Source organism: Aquarana catesbeiana, linkage group LG06 (assembly GCF_042186555.1).
Source record: "Aquarana catesbeiana isolate 2022-GZ linkage group LG06, ASM4218655v1, whole genome shotgun sequence".
NCBI lineage: Eukaryota > Metazoa > Chordata > Amphibia > Anura > Ranidae > Aquarana > Aquarana catesbeiana.
The window spans coordinates 403587111-403604592 of NC_133329.1; the positions used below are offsets into that span (position 1 = coordinate 403587111).

General features: G+C 43.9%; 1 protein-coding gene across 2 annotated transcripts in view; it reads left to right on the top strand.

Annotated features, from left to right (window-relative positions):
• Positions 1–17482, top strand: part of LOC141147244 (contactin-associated protein-like 5) — a 514695-nt gene that overhangs the window by 231073 nt on the left and 266140 nt on the right. The gene's annotated exons all lie outside the window — the stretch shown is intronic.

Sequence of the window (17482 nt, forward strand, 5' to 3'; positions counted from 1 at the left end):
TCTGTATGATGGACCAGAAAGCATCAAAAACTATAAAACAATTGGCTGCAGGTGGTATCTATCCTAACATGGTGTGTGGACTTGATGTGATGGGTCTGTTATATTTAAATTCTATTTATTATTACTCTCACATCATGGACCGCACATCAAGTTATTATCAAAAACCTTAAAATTTCATTTTTGTAGAACTTCTTGTGTATCCCATCCATCTTGGCTTTGGTAAATATTATGGTAGCTTTATTCAAAATAACAACCTCATCTTAATCTTTTTTTTCTCTCAATAAGGGCTTATTGTATAAATGTAAAATTACAAAATTGTTATCTTAATCTAAACTAATCTCATTCATTACAAATTTCCCCATTGACCTGAATTTCATTTCCAACCAAAGGTTGTCTAAACCAGTTTCAATATATCTATATTATTAATAAAATTGTTAAACTCATATTAGAAATTAATACTCATTATTACTTAATTTTACTTAATTTCCCTTTTTTAAATGCACTGTTTCCACTATCAAAGGATATTTAATTTGTGTAATACACGGTTAAATGTAACCTTCATTTTACCATGTTTGGAAAACAGATTCAAAATAATTGTGATCACATTGTTTACCATTAGATACGTTAACCCGGCACTTGTTTTGTCTAAAAAACTGGAATTGGCATGGTGTCCTTCCAGCTTATCACTGACCACATTCTTTCAGGAGAGCACAAAGGAGGGGGTCACATCTGCGTACATGACACACACAAGCAATAGAACTAAAGGTCCCAGCATTCGCACACACATACACCAATATCTCTCTAAAATCGCTTACATTTTCCCATTTGTACACAACACATACAAATCATTCTCTCACTTTCTTTTAGCTCTTTAATATTTCCCTGCATAAATTCTGCATTCCTTATTTTGTTCAGATATCTTTTATATCTAGCTTCTATGATCAGACGGGCAGCCAGAGTACTCATCCCATCTTCCCTCTCTGACAACTTATAAAGTACCGTATTTATCGGCGTATAACACGCACCGGCGTATAACACGCACCCCAATTTAGGAGGGAATTTTAAGACAAAAAAACTTTCGGAGGGAAGTTGAAGGGAAAAAAACTTACATTTAAATGCCCATCATTGCAGCCTTCTCAGTGCAGCCATGTCAGTGCAGCCATGTCAGTGCAGCCTTGTCAGTGCAGCCTTCCCCAGTGCAGCCTTCCCCAGTGCAGCCTTCCCCAGTGCAGCCTTGCCCAGTGCAGCCTTCGATCCCCTGTCTTCAAAATCGCCGACCACGATTTGAAAATGGCGCCGCCGGCGCCGAAATACACAGAGCCGGTCCTCGGCTCTTTCCGGCGGCTCTCGTTCACTTTCGGTTCCACTCGTAGTCCCGAGCGGAGCTATCCGAACCTAGCCGAGTAGGTTCGGATAGCTCCGCTCGGGACTACGAGTGGAGCCGAAAGTGAACGAGAGCCGCCGGAAAGAGCCGAGGACGGGCTCTGTGTATTTCGGCGCCGGCGGCGCCATTTTCAAATCGCGGTCGGCGATTTTGAAGTTGTGCAGCTCGGGATCGGCGTATAACACGCACCTGCGACTTTCCCCTGATTTTAAGGGGAAAAAAGTGCGTGTTATACGCCGATAAATACGGTATTCTGTTTTAACTCTCATTTCTCTGTTTCTGACTTTTACTAGTTGTAGTGCCTGACCCCAAATTCATCCCACAACTTAACATGAAAATGTCCCTTTCTGTCTAGTGTTAATGTCAGCCTTGATCCATCCTGCTCACATAGATAGCTGTTTCTCTAGCTGTTTACTCTGCATGATTCTTAGTCCCTGTGGACTTTGGTAACCCAGTTACCCATTGTGGATCCATGTCCACTCTAACCATTAATCTAGGGGCTCAGTATAGGCGGAACCGCACCTTTGGTTCATATGTAGCGCTCCTCTTGCGCTGGGCATTTTTGAGGGTCTCTTACCCTTCATTCCCTTACTTAATTCAATGCCCATAATGACTGGCCAGTCTTCTCTCTTCTCTACGTGTGCCTATACCCTCTTGCCTCTAAACTACTTTATCTAGCAGATTTACTACATATACCTGTGAACAGCACTATTCTTCCCTTTCTTATCTATAACACTCCAATGGACAATAGACAGGGACAACATAACATATAACCACCAATCAATACAGTTCGATTAAGGGGAGTAAAATAGGTACCCTTTGTCCCGAAAATGCCTTACCGATCAAGGAAGTCTGATAACTCAAATGTAAGCAAAAGGCTTACCTCAGCCGGCTGATTATCAGAAATTCCTGGATCGTCTCAAGCTCCTCGTTTCGGATACTCAGGGTCACCTGGAATCCCCTCCTGGCTGGCTCGCCATGCTGACTTGGTTAAATTGATGATAGGTAACTCCTATCCTCATATTGATTAGTGGTTCCAAATTAATAATAACTACTGCAGTAGGGAACAGACACAAAAGATACGCTCAGCATCTTTCCAAATAACTGTTCTGCTTTATTATGACGCAATTGAAGGTTTTTATGCACATGATTACGTAGGTATCACATTAATATTACAATTGTAGGTTTATCGTAACAAGGGGCGTTACATAGGCAGGCATATTCTAATCAGGACTCGAAAGAATGTAAACATTTACTGAAAACATTATTAGTGCTGTGTGCACAGTGAGGGCAGTGTGCAATACATACAAAATACAATACAATTATATACAGAACGTACAAATTTCCATTACACCCAACATGTCATTCTTCAATAAAATAAAAATATAGCTGCAATTAGTTTGTGAATGATAAATAAATAATTGAGTGTATGTGAATAATAGCGCTAATATTTACCTCTTATTAATATTAGCGCAATTATTCACATACACTCAATTAACACTTAAAAATTTCTACAGGTTACCAGTTATAGAGGGGATCTTTTGCTAGAAGTATTTCTCTCGCTCTAACGATCGCAGCGATACCTCACATGTGGGGTTTGAACACTGTTTTCATATGCGGGCGCGACTTACGTATGCGTTCGCTTCTGCGCGCGAGCTCGACAGGACGGGGCGCTTTCAATTTTTTTTTTATTATTTAAAAAAAAAAAGTAAAATAAATATTTGGGTCACTTTTATTCCTATTACAAGGAATGTAAACATCCCTTGTAATAGAAAAAAAAGAATCACAGGACCTCTTTAATGTCAGATCTGGGGGTCAAAAACACTTCAGATCTCATATTTACACTTAAATGCAATAAAAAAATGTTTTTGTTTTTTTTTCAACGGTTTTTTTTCCCCCTTTAAGACCAAGTCTTGGGCGTAAGTGTCATTTGACGTCGCTTCCGCCATCCAATGGTATGGAGCCAAGTGGGGGGGGGGCATCTTTCCCTCACTTGGCATCCAGCCTCTAATGGGAGAAGAATGGGTTGTCTCCGCCATGACCGACGGCTTCAGTAAGCGTCGGAGACGGATAAAAGGGATCTCACAGTGAATCCGTGACAGAGACCACTTCTATCAGAAAGAGGATGTCCACCGTTTAAGAAAATACCAGGGTTATGGGAGCTATCTGCTGCCATAATCCCGGTGTTCTACGTCAAAGTACCGACGTACAACGACAGTATTCTATGCATTAAGGAAAAAATAAATCCTTCTGTGTGCAGCAGCCCCCCTAATCTCCCCCTAACACTTACCTGAGGTCCCTCTAGATCCAGCGATGTTGCACAAGACTCTTCCTTCTTATTGGCCGAGACAGCAGTATGGGGCCTTTGGCTCCCGCTGCTGCCAATCAAAGTCAGTCAGCCAATGAGGAGAGAAAGGTTGGCTGGGCCGGACTGTCTATGTGAATGGACACAGGGAGCTGTGGCTCAGCTCGGGTGCCCCCCATAGCAAGCTGCTTGCTGTGGGGGGCACTCAACAGGAGGGAGGGGCCAGGAGCACCGAAGAGGGACCCGAGAAGAGGAGGATCAGGGGCTGCTCTGTGCAAAACCATTACATAGAGGAGGTAAGTATAACATGTTTGTTATTTTTAACTAAAAAAAAAAAGACGTTACAATCACTTTAACTGCAATAGAGAAAAATGTTTGCTGCCTCTCCAGACCGGGCTGCGCCGGGTGACAGAGCTGTGTAAATCTCAGAACTCGATGGACAGAAATACAAATTGTTTGGCACATACAGCGGCTTCCTTACAGCTATTTTAATGGAATATGTATCTGTTTTCCCTGGAGTTCAGCGTAAATAAATTGTTGCTGCATGTAGATAATAAAAGTGATTCTAACCATTTACAATTCTGTGAAATGAACAAAGAGTGCAAACAGCGAACGTATTCTCCACGTATTTACAAATATCATTTCAGTATGGAGGTTACGAGTCGTCTGAATGGCAATCGGAAATGCGACTGGCGCTCCATCACATCATTGTAATGTTCAATTCTATCAAATGATATCAACTCACTTGTTGAAATTTATGCAGATTTTATTTTATTTTTATTTTTTCAAACCATCGTGACCTTTATCTTCACGGCACATTTTACATTTGAAATTTACATGAAATGATATCACTTACCTGAGATCTAAAAACTCTGCATTTGTTTCTAATGCCGCGTACACACGACCGGACTTTTTCGGCATCAAAGCTCCGATGGAACAAATCCGTCAGACAATTCGATCGTGTGTGGGCTTCATCGGACCTTTTCTGTCGAAAAATCTGACGGACCTTAGAAATAGAACATGTTTCAAATCTTTCCGACGGACTCAACGCCTATCGCAAAAAACGTTCGTCTGTATGCTAGTCCGACGGACCAAAAACGACGCTAGGGCAGCTATTGGCTGCTGGCTATGAACTTCCTTATTCTAGTCCAGTCGTACATCATCACGTTCGAAAGGATCGGGTGATCGTGTGTAGGCAAGCCCATTGCATCGAAAAGTCCTTCGGAGTTCAATCCGTCGAAAAGTCCGGTCGTGTGTACGTGGCATAAGCATTCGATGTGATGACGTTTTCTTAATGACCCGCACTCCAAGTACTTCATCTCTTTTATACCTTTTTTTTTTTTCTTGGCTCAACCACTCTTCAAAGATGCATTTACAACTATGTGTTACGGCACATGTGTCAAACACAAGGCCCACGGGCCGAATCTGGCCCACCGGGCCATTTTATGTGGCCCTCACATCTCTCCTGCAGCTTTAGTACAGCCCCCCCCCTCATTTCTGTTCCCACCTTGTCTCAGCGGTTGGCAGGTGATAAATGACGTAGCGCTAACAAGTAAACACAAATATGATAATATAAGTGAAATAATAAAAAATGGTAATGGTTAATCATATAAGAAAAAATCAAGTATGTTAAGTGACATGGTGGAGAAGAACTATAAAAAGTCCAATCTGTGAAAAAATTTTGTTGGAAAGACCTCCAACCACTAAATAATAGTAAATCAAAAAGTGAAAAAAATGTATGGTACTGTCCAACATAGGAAATAATATAGGAAGGAGCCTGAACGTCCAACACCAGATGATAGAGGATCAAAGAGGGAATGAACCAAACACTGTCCGGTGTAGAAAACATCAAAGATGATGCATCATCAACAAAGAAGAGAGATGTGTATGCTCTTACCGGAACAGGTGGACTCAAATGTCAACGCCATAGAGTCATACAGGCAGGATGCCGCAATCGGCAAATGATCGGAATCCCAAAGGGTCCAGGACCTCAAAGAATGGAATCCGGGGATGTAGTAGGTGACCTCCAAGCGGACCTCCGATCAAAAGAGCACTGAAGCTGGATCTTCAATGTGAAGATCAACTGGACAGCAGAGCCACTCTCATCTGGATGGTCTGTGAGGAAAAAAAATTGCTTGCACATAGTGTAGGTCAAAAAATGAGGTCATTTATTTCTAAAAACCGGCATACAACAATTAAAAAAGTGATCACGAATAAAAGTACAGGGCAATGCGGGGAGCGATAAGCCTGGCCCAGCAGTTGGCAGCAGAGAGGAGGACAAGACTCCGCCTACAGATCCTGCGCCTACCTGTGCAGCCGCAGCACCGCCTTGTCTCCGCCTACTGTGGTCTCACCATTCAGCAGACTCCAGCAGCTGACTCTTGCCCTCTTTGGGTCCTCCTCAAGACCCTGTACTTTCTGCTTCCCAGCTCCACCCCAGCTTCTTCCCGGCAGCAGCACAACATAAGGGGGGCACACTGTGATGTAAGGGAACGTGGGGGACTCATGACTTCTGATGTTGGCGGGGGGGCTTGCTCTGGACATCTAGTCTTACAGATACAACCTGCCCTTTGAGGGCAACCACAATGCTTATGCGGCCCGCAATGGAATTGAGTTTGACACCAATGTGTTACGGCAATGTGAATGTGTTTAATAACGTGTGCATTAACCGCTTGCCGACCGCCGCACACAGATGTATGTTGGCAGATTGGCACAGGCAGGCAAATGGTCGTACCTGTACGTCCCTTTAAATTTGCCACGCATTGGGCGTGCGTGCCCGTCGCACACCGCAGGAGCATGCCCGCGGGTCCCGGGAACTCGATATGGAGAGGTAGAATGGGGAGATGCCTATGTAAACAAGGCTGCCTAGTGACATGACAGAGATCTACTGCTCCCTGTCATCTAGAGCAGTGATCGCTGTCATGTCCTAGGTAGCCCCCCCCCCCCCCCCACACAGTTAGAATCACTCCCTAGGACACTGTTAACCCCTTGATCGCCCCCTAGTGTTTAACCCCTTCCCTGCCAGTGTCATTTATACAGTAATTGTGCATTTTTATAGCACTGATCGCATGTATAAATGACAATGGTCCCAAAATAGTGTCAAAAGTGTCCGATGTGTCCGCCATAATGTCACAGTCAAGATAAAAAATGCAGATCGCCGCCATTACTAATAAAACAAAAAAAAATAATTAAAATGCCATAAATCTATCCCCTATTTTGTAGGCACTATAACTTTTGTGCAAACCAATCAATATACGCTCATTGCAATTTTTTTTTACCAAAAATATGTAGAAGTATACGTATCGGCCTAAACTGAGGAAGAAATTTGTTTTTTATATATTTTTTGGGGATATTTATTATAGCAAAAAGTAAAAAATATTGCTTTTTTTAAAAAATTGTCACTCTTTTTTTGTTTATAGCGCAAAAAATAAAAACCGCAGAGATGATCAAATGCCACCAAAAGAAAGCTCTATTTGTGGGAAAAAAACAATTTTGTTTGGGTACAACTTCGCAGGACCGCACAATTGTCAGCTAAATCGATGCAGTGCCGAATCACAAAAAATGCTCTGGTCAGGAAAGGGGTAAAATCTTCTGGGACTGAAGTGGTTAGCACAACACACAATACATGGGTTGATGCCATTTTTTATGCCGTCACTTTTCTGTGCATTGTGGTGCCAGGCATTTTGAATGGCACCTCAAGGAACGAAGGCAACATACATACGTCAATGCACCTTAATGTGCTGAGGTGGGTTGTGCTAAAAATGTTGTGTCATGTTCAATCTTCAGGTGCCGTTGGCGGCTCATGACCTCAAAATAGCAGGAGGAAAGTTCAAAATGAACCTTAGAAAGTATTATTTTACCTAAAGAAGTAGTGAGTCAGTCAACCACAGTGGATTCAAACATTCTTGGGACTAGCCTGTCCACTGTATAAATGGTGCCCTGGGCTCAAGCGAAGCCATTCCAATTCATCCAGTAACCCGTAAGTTTCGGCCTTTTGGCTTAGATCAGGTGCAGTATTTGTTCTGTTTAGTGTCCAGTAGGGGTGCTACACTGTCATTCCAGCCTTTATAGTTGGCTGTATAGTACCCCTTCTGGTATGATGGGGGCTCTGAAGGCTAGTACTGGCTGGAACAGAAACCACTACCCACAGGTAGTTGGGGCACGGGAGTAATTCCCTCCCGGGAAAACTAGATGGGCCCAGTTCCTCCTGGTTTGAATGGATCTACCTTTTCTGGCCATGGGCTGGGAAGGCAGAGAGTCTGCGGTGTCTGTGGCCCCTGGGAATGGTGGCCCTAGGGGTGCTCTTAGTAACACTTGGTTGTGGAACCCCAAGGTGTCAAAAGGCACAATTTTACAGCATCAAAACTTTTTCTGCACTACACCTTTTAGGGCTAAGCCTTTTGGCCAAGTCCGGGCAATTTTTTGTTACCAGGCCTCAGGGCTTAGCCAGTGCACAGAGGAAACGGCCACTTATTCATTTATTTATTTTTTCTCCTACACATTTTGTCACTTACACTTATGTGTGTCTTTTTTCTCGATAAGATGGAGGGTGTGAGTCCTCGGGCTTGCCCTAACGTCAGATCAAAAATCAGACAAAAAGCCACACCCAATATGTAGCATAATTTAGCCACGCCCACTGTTTCTCACCATCTCCCTGGTAAGGGGCCACAGCGCTTTACTTTGCCCAGGGGCCCTTGATGCTTGTAAATTGTGGTGGCACTGAGCTGGAGAGTTGTTGCATTTAGAGGAACTTTCAAAAGGCACTAACATTTACCCAGAAAAATAAAATGAGACACTTCAAGAATCCATCCATCCCAGGGTAAGATATGGCAGAGGACTATGCAAAAAAAAAAAAAAAATTAGCAACCATAAATATTTATTTTTTGTTGAAATCAGTTGAAAAACCTAAAGTAGCTAACCAATGCTCTTCATCTTACTAAACCTGTAACTTATTCACGGCCAACATATGCTGCCTTGTAAGCAACCTAATCTTTTGGGGCTGCAGGTGGCCCTTCAAGCCTGGTATCTCCAGATGGACCACCAGAGAACGTATGCAGTTACCTAAGGGACATCATTCTCTGTCATCTAGAAAATCTGGTGCTTGCATTTTACGCCTACCAACAACAACATTCTTCTGTGCAACCAACAGAAAGCAAGGACAAAAAAAAGAAATTAAACTCACCAGGGATGGAAAAATATGAAACCTAAGAAAACAAGGGCCCCTGGGTATTTTAATCTTGCTGTGTGTGTGAACACCAACCCCAGTAATGAATTCTGGATTCCTCCGTTAAGGATATTGAAGCAGGTGGCTAAGTGTTTGTTTGTTTTTTCTCTCTTTGTAATTTCAAAGGTGGACCCTCTAGAGACGGAACGCTTGTCATGGCCTGGATTGAAAACACACTGTATGGAGTTCTCTCTAATTGTTTTTCCTTAGAAACACGAGTGTGTCGTTCAATTAAAGAGAATATACTGCTTGCAGATGACGGAGTCGGATCATTCTGTTTTATGTGATGCCTCGTTTGGTGACATTTCCACGGAGTGCTTCGCACATCAAAGATTGAGGCTCTTCTCCCTTGCTTGTCAGGAGATTGGCTCTGCTAGAGTCTCCTTTGATTTGAAAATAGCTTCACTTGTCAGATTATGTAGGAGAATACCGTACATGAAGAACCATTATTCTCGTTTGATTTAATACGATTTGATTTGTTTTTATAGAAAATTAGACTAATGGTAATCATAGGTGTGCGCAGGGGGTGTGCCAGGTGTGCCTGGCCACACCCTAATCACCCCATGTGGCACAGTTTCCCCCTGCTGATATTTCACCAAAGCTTCAGAACGGGGCTCCTAAATTTCTTTTTAAAAAAATAATAAAATTGTAAACAATAATACAAAATAAAAGAATAAACATAAAAAATACTGACATCATCCACTGCCCTACTGACACAGTCCACTTCTCTACTGACACCATACACTACCCTAGTGACACCGTCCATGTTTTAATACATTTTAAAATCTTTTTTACATTTATTATTAAATGTGTGTGTGTGTATATATACATATATCTCTCTGTGTAAAGTACATATACTGTACATACATACACACATACGCTTGCACGCATGTGTGTTTGAGCTTTGGTGTGCACACCCTAATGCAATAGACTGCGTACACTTATGATGGTAATAAAGGAATGTTTTGCTACGTCTATTTTAGGTCACTTTGCAGTAAAGCAAGGACGCAGAAACCCCCCTGTACTATAGTACTGTGATTTTTACTAAACAGAATGCTGCACATTCAACTACTTTACAATTGTAGGAAAACAATACAAGACATACAGAAGATTACAAATACAACACACGTGCACCAGCTACCTAACCTTCCTAGCAAATGAGCATTGACAAAGGACTGTAGCTGATAGGCAGCCCTCAAAAAATTCCAGTCGCCTGCTCGCATTTTGCGAGTGGATTCTGAGGGCTGGCGAGCTATTGGCTGCCTGGGAGCAGGGGTGGGGGGAAGCGCCGGGGTTGTATGGGAGCCATGATAGCAGAGGGGAAGAGAGGAGAGCAGGCGGCCGGATGATAAGAGTGTGGAGGAACATCACAGCTTTCATTTCAATTGCTGTGTGTTCTCCTCACTCATTGTCACATACAGCCCCTCCTTTTTGGGACTTTGATAGACAGATCACCTGTCCAATCCGGGGATGTGTGACGTCTATCAAAGTTCCCCAGCCAGGGGGTGTGGTTGTATGTGACTGCGAGCAGCGGGAACACATCAATTGAAATGAAAGCTGTGATGTTCCTCTGCACTCTCATCATCCGGCCGGCAATTCCTCTCCCCCTGCACAGGTAAGCTGCACTGGTTGGATACAGGCTGCACTGGTTGGACACAGGCTGCATTTGGTGGACATGGGCAGGTTGCATTGGTGGACACAGGCTGCATTGGGTGGACACTGGCTGCGTTGGGTGGACACTAGCTGCATTGGGTGGACACTGGTTGCATTGGGTGGACATGGACAGGTTGCATTGGTGGACACAGGCTGCATTGGGTGGACACTGGCTGCATTGGGTGGACATGGGCAGGTTGCATTGGTGGACACAGGCTGCATTGGGTGGACACTGGCTGCATTGGGTGGACACTGGCTGCGTTGGGTGGACACTAGCTGCATTGGGTGGACACTGGCTGCATTGGGTGGACATGGACAGGTTGCATTGGTGGACAAAGGCTGCATTGGGTGGACACAGGCTGCATTGGGTGGACACAGGCTGCATTGGGTGGACACAGGCTGCTAACAGGCTGCTAACTCAATCAAAGAGCTAACACTCTTTGATCGACTGAGGTGGGGGGCGCCGGAGCCGAACAGAGCCGAAAGTCGCCGATCGGCGCTGTTCAGAAATGCACGGAAAGGCCCGAGGACAGTTCGGCTGACCTTGGCAAACCTCGGAAAGGCTCATGAACGGAGTCTTTCTGAGGTTTGCCGAGGTCTGCCGAAGTGTCCCTCGGCCCTTTTCAGCCATTTCTGCGGCTCTCCGGCGCCCCCCGCCTCTGGCCGCATGCGGTATTGCATCCCATTGAAGTCAATGCGGAACAAATTATTTTCGTTTCTATTGACTTCAATGGGAAAACTCGCTTTGATATGCGAGTACATCGGATTACGAGCATAGTCCTGGAATGGATTATGCTTGTAATCCGAGGTTCCACTGTACTTTTTGTGAGGGAGAAACCGACACCAGCGGTCCAAATTCTAAGATCCTCTTCCATTGCTCCATAGTTATTACTCCTACATCCTCTTCCCATCTTTCTTTATTCTTAAAGGACACTACCTGGGTGTTGATTCTGCCCGTTATTTGCACGTATATCTCTGATATAAGACCTTTGGTGATATCTGCCTTAATTATTTTTTGGAGAAGAGAAGCCTCCATTCTAATGGATGGTTACTTAACTGATTACCCAAAGCGTGTCTGATCTGTAAGTAGCTATAGAATGTTTTTTTTTATATCCCGTACTCATGTCTCAACTCTGCAAACGATTTTAAGATGTTACCCTCATACAGTTGGATCAACCGGCTTATTCCGTGCCTTTCCCATTCCCTGATCTTCCCTCAATAATTCATGCAAATGTTTATCGTACCAAATGGGCGAATATTCTGTAACTCCTCTCTACCCCATAATTCTCTTAACTGACTGCCAGATTTTAGTGACCATCTTAGGTGTTGGGCTCTCACCTTGTAGCGAGTCTGCCTCCAATGCTTCCACTAATGATTTGTGTGGATTCCCCTGTAACATCATTTTGCCGCTGGCATTCCCCACCTCCCGGGGTAGCGCTTCCCCCCATTTGCTGTAGTTGAGCTGCCAAGTAGTAGCTATACGGATGGGGGACAGCCATTCCCCCCTTCATTTGTTGGTTGCTGCAGCATTTGCAAGCTAATCCTGGCCTGGCCTTTTTTCCATATTAACTCCCTAAAAAGGGTCTGTATTTTTTGGAACCATTTTTTCCCCAATCCAGACTGGAGAATTATGAAGCTGGTACAGCAGCTGTGGCATCCAGATCATTTTAACCAGGTTGGCGCGCCCTGCCACTGATAAAGGTAGTCTTTTCCCGATATCACATTTACGTTTAAATTTCAATAGAAGTGGGACTAGATTGTCGCTGATATACTGATTAGGATCGTTTGACAGCACTATACCGAGATATTTAATTTTCTCTGTTACTTTTAACTGGGATATTCCCATTGGGATGGAATTAATAAGTGGATCAACCGGTAGAAGCTATGACTTCTCCCAGTTAATAGCTAGGCCCGAAAACCTACCAAACTCCTCCACTATATGCATTACTTTATCTAGCGAAGACTCCGTATCTCCCAAAAAAAAAATAGCATCATCTGCATATAGTGCTATCCTTTCTTCCCCTCATTTCCTTTGGAATCCCTGCAATCCAGTTGATGATCTTACCACACTTGCTAGTGGCTCCATCGCCAGGGCGAACAACAGGGGTGATAAAGGGCACCCCTGTCTCGTCATTCTCTCAAGCGGAAACCTTTCTGAATATTCATTGTTAATTTTTAATTTAACACTTGGGTGATTATATAATGTTTTCAACCATCCTATAAATGTGGGGCCAAATCTGAACCTCTCCAGTACCCACCAGAGATACCCCCACTCGAGGCTGTCAAAGGCCTTGGCTGTGTCCAAGAACAGGATGGCCCTCGAGCCCGTATTCTCTGTCAGGGCCTGGAGGTTCATATATACCCTTCTGATATTTATACTAGTAGACCTGTTAGGGATAAACCCCGACTGATCCGGGTGTACAAGTTTTGAAATGCATTTATTCAGTCTGGTTGCCAATACCCTTGCCACAATTTTAACGTCCGAACACAATAATGATATTGGTCTATAAGAGGATGCTTCAAGTTTGTCTTTCCCTTCTTTTTGTATTACTACAATGGTAGCTTCTGACATCGAGGAGGGCAGACTTCCCTTTTTAGCTGCCCAATTCAAAGTCTTTAGAAGCTCTGGGAGTAACACCTCCCCATAATATTTGTAGGTCTCCAATGGTAACCCGTCTGGACCAGGGGATTTTTGATTAGACATACCAGCTACTGCTTGTTGCAACTCCTCCAAAGCTATTGGAGAATCCAGCTTATACCTATCACTCTCCGAGAGAACAGGCAATTCAACGTTCCCCAGAAACCTATCCATTTCTCCCCGATCTGACCCCTGCCGTGACTTACACAGATCCCTGTAAAACTCAGAGAATGTTTCTATAATCGCGGCAGGCTCAGACGAGATTTCACCACCTGGTGTCCTGATCGTGGAAATAGCTGAGGAGGGGGAATTGGTCTTAGCTAGAAGTGCCAGCATACGACCCATTTTTTTCTCCTTCTCCAAAAGTTTTGTCTCTGAAAAAGTCGCTTATTTTCGTTGTTTCTAGTGATAGCCACTTTATATTCCTGCTGCTTCTTGAGCCATATCCCTTGCTTCTCTGGAGTTGGACCTGTCACGTACTGTCTCTCAGATTCCATCACCTCCTTCCTAATATTCTCCTCCCATTCCCTTGATTTCTTCTTTATTTATGCCACCTGTTGAATATCAAGAGCCCCCTGAGGAATGCTTTTAGAGTGTCCCACGTCACAACGCAATGGCGCTGTACCTATGTTAAGTTCTACAAACTCTTTTAATCTCAAAATTATTTCTTCTAGTTTCTCCATTAATTCCATCCATAGTGGATTTATTGTCCACATTCTATGGGTACATCTGTCGTGAAGAATTAGAGTTAGGACCAAAGGTGAGTGGTCTGATACCCCTCTTGGCCAATACTCTATTTTTTTTATTAGCCGCAGCACTTCACTATTGCCTATTGCCATGTCTATGCGAGAGAGTGTAGCGTATGACCCAGAGAACAAAGAATATTGCCGATTGTTTGGATTGCGAGATCTCCAAAAGTCGCTCCATCCAATCTCCTCAAGAAATTGGCCTAGACGTCCCTCTGATGCCCTTTCTGTCCAAGCCCCTAGTGGAAACCTATCAAGACTATTATAGTACTGCATTAAAATCCCCCACCACTATAACCGGGGTATCTACCTTATCCTCCACAAATTCTAATAATCTGTACAGGATCTCCAGTTGAAACGGGGGAGGGATGCACACATTTGCTAACACATATGGTTTATTTTCTATTAAGCAACTCAAGAAAATATAGTAGCCCACTGCGTCTATACTGACATCCCTGCAGGAAAATAACACTCCTCTCTTTACCAATATGCTCACCCCCTAAAATAAGAGGAGTGAATTGAATGATATTAATTTTGAAATTTCTTACTCTGGAATTGTGACTTAGTGTCATTGGTGAGATGTGTTTCCTGCAGGCATATCAGTTCAACTTCATGGGTCTCAAGTACAGAAAACACAGTAGCTTTTTAAATGGGATCACCCATCCCCCGAATATTTCAAGAGCCTATAGTTAGAGTTCTAGGCAGCTTCTGAAAAAAAAAAAAAAAAGAAAAACAGGAAAAATCCAAGATTCCCTACCTAAAAAGAACAACACAGTGTGAACAACAGTGTTAAGGTTGTGTCAAACCAGAAAAGAACAAAAAAACCCTTGTAACCTATTCCCTGTCTACCTTCACTTTCTATATTGTTTTTTTAGCAAATGTGAATACCATATACATGTATACCCTATTATTATTTGTCCTTCCCCCCTCGTGAGTTTATTATATAATCCTCCCCTAACCCTCCCCTACACCTCCCTTTTACCTCCCTTCCACACCTCCCTTGCATATTATTTTCCTCCTTTCCCCTGCCCAAATTATCCCCCCCCCTCTCCTTACACCTAACTAGGCTAGCCCTAGGGACAATACTTGTGACCATATCATTCTTTCCAAACCATTCCAAACCACTTCTCCATAACCCTGCATGAGTGTAATTTAGATTTGTTATTTTTCAGTGCTTGTCCCCTCCACCTCTCCCGCCCCCTGACCCATTTATTATCAAATTCACAAAAACAGTCTTTCATTAGTGACTTTCACCAACCCCCACCCCCGGCAGCATCCTTTGTTTAATTTCCTTATTAAGAAAATATCAAAAATCAATACATATTTCCAAAATTAACTTAAATTATTTAACAGCTGCAGTCTATAACCCTATAAGTTCTTTTTGTTATCTTCAAGCCACTTTGTTAACCCTGCAACCGAGTCAAAAAAGTGGGTTGTCCCTAAGGCCATTATGCGTGGACGTGCTGGGTACAGCAATGCGTATGTAATTTTATGGTTCCTTAAGCTGAGCTTAATTCCCGTAAATTCCGCCCTACGTTTCTGTAAGTCCGGTGAACAATCTGGATATAGTGAAATCTTAGCTCCATCGTGGAAGATGTCACCCATCTCTCTAGCTTTTTGCATCAAAGTCACCTTGTCATTGTAATTGAGCATTTTCATAATTACCGGTCTGGGGTGTCCCCCTGATGCTGGAGCTCTAGAGGGCACTCTATGGGCTCTCTCAATCACAAAAAGATGCGAAAAGATTTTTGTCCCAAATATTTCCCTAAGCCATTTCTCCATGAACTCTACGGGGTGGGAGCCTTCACACCGCTCCGAAAGGCCCACCACCCTCACGTTGTTCCTGCGCAATCTATTTTCCATTTCGTCCTTTTTGGATTTATATAAGCCCAATTGGACTTGCATTGTTTTAAACTCTTGCTTCATTGGGTATAGATTGTCCTCAACCTGGCTTAACCTCTCCTCTAGAGTAGTTGTCCTCTCCACCATTTTTTGTAGCTCTTGTCTCATTGAAGATAACTCTTCCTTCATGCCCTTTAACTGATCACACAAACTACTCAATGAGCCCTTGCAAGCGTTAACTGCGTATAATCCATCCTTCAATTTTGGTTCTACTTCAGTTGGTGCGCTTAAATCAAGAGCAGTTTCAGACACATTTCCCAGGGTGTCACCCTCAGGGCCTTTTTTACTTACAGTTTTTGTAGTAGATAGTACCGTTGACATTTGACCTAGGCTTTTTCTGTCCCCAGGGCCTCCTGGCTGAGATTTCGCTTGGGTTTGCTGGTTACCTTTGGCTGGTGACTATGTAGAAGTATGTGCATGCCTCTCCAACTTGGCTGCCACCTGGTTCCCCTTCTCCTTAGCTGAACGGGTGGATTGGGAGCTTGGATTCCCCTGGTGCGGTTGTTCCTCCCCCTTTTTCCTTGTCATGGCTAGCTGTAAGGGGGTGTAAGGAGTTGTAAGGCTGTCAGGGGTTGCAAGGCTGTGGTACTCTATCGCACTTTTTGCACCTTAATATCTCCTCTTGCAAGGGGCTATAATATGGTGCTAGTCCCCGCTTTCCTTTGCAAGCCCTTAGTACCGCTGTACTCAGTTGAATAGGATGGCCACGGGGGATGGAGCAGGGAGAGACCTCACACACCTCCGCTCACTCCAACATCCGGTCACGCCCCCCCAGAGTGACTCACATTCATACATACACATACAAGGGCCAAATTAGACAGGAGACAATTAACCTACCAGCATGTCTTTGGAGTGTGGGAGGAAACCGAAGTACCCGGAAAAAACCCATTCAGGCACAGGGAGAACATGCAAACTCCATGCAGGTAGTGCGGTGGTTGGGATAGGAATCAGCGACCCTGGTGCTGCTAGACGAAAGTGCTAACACTTAGTCACTGTGCTGCCCAATAAAAAAAAAAAAAACTTAAGTGGTGGTAAAGACTGAACATTTTTTTTACCTTAAAGTGGTTCTAAAGGCTCAAGATTTTTTTTACCTTCATGCATTGTATGCATAAAGGTAAAAAACCTACTGAGTGCAGTATCCCCCCCCCCCCAATACTTACCCATGCCCCATCTCGATCCAGCGAGGTATATGAAAGTATCGTCTCTCCCCTGTCTCTCTTCCCTCATTGGCTCACACAGCAGTGGGAGCCATTGGCTCTTGCTGTTGTCAATCACAGCCAGTGATACAATGAGGAGAGAGTGGGGGGGGGGGGGCAGAGCCGAGCTGCGCTCCATGTGTGAATGAACAATGTCTATTCACAGGAGCGCAGCTCCACAGCAAGCGACTTGCTATTGGGGGCACTCGACAGGGGGAGGTGTCAGAAGCGCCGGTGGGGGACCCCCCAAAAAAAAGAGACAATCGGGGCTGCTCTGTGCAGTACCATTACATGTTTGTTATTTAAAAAAATAATAATGAAACAATCACTTTAATGCATCCCCCCCCGTATACTTACCTAAGTCCTATCTTGATCCAGTGCTGTGCCTGTCTCCTCTCTCTCTGCTCACAGAGGACACCGCAGCACCCATGGGA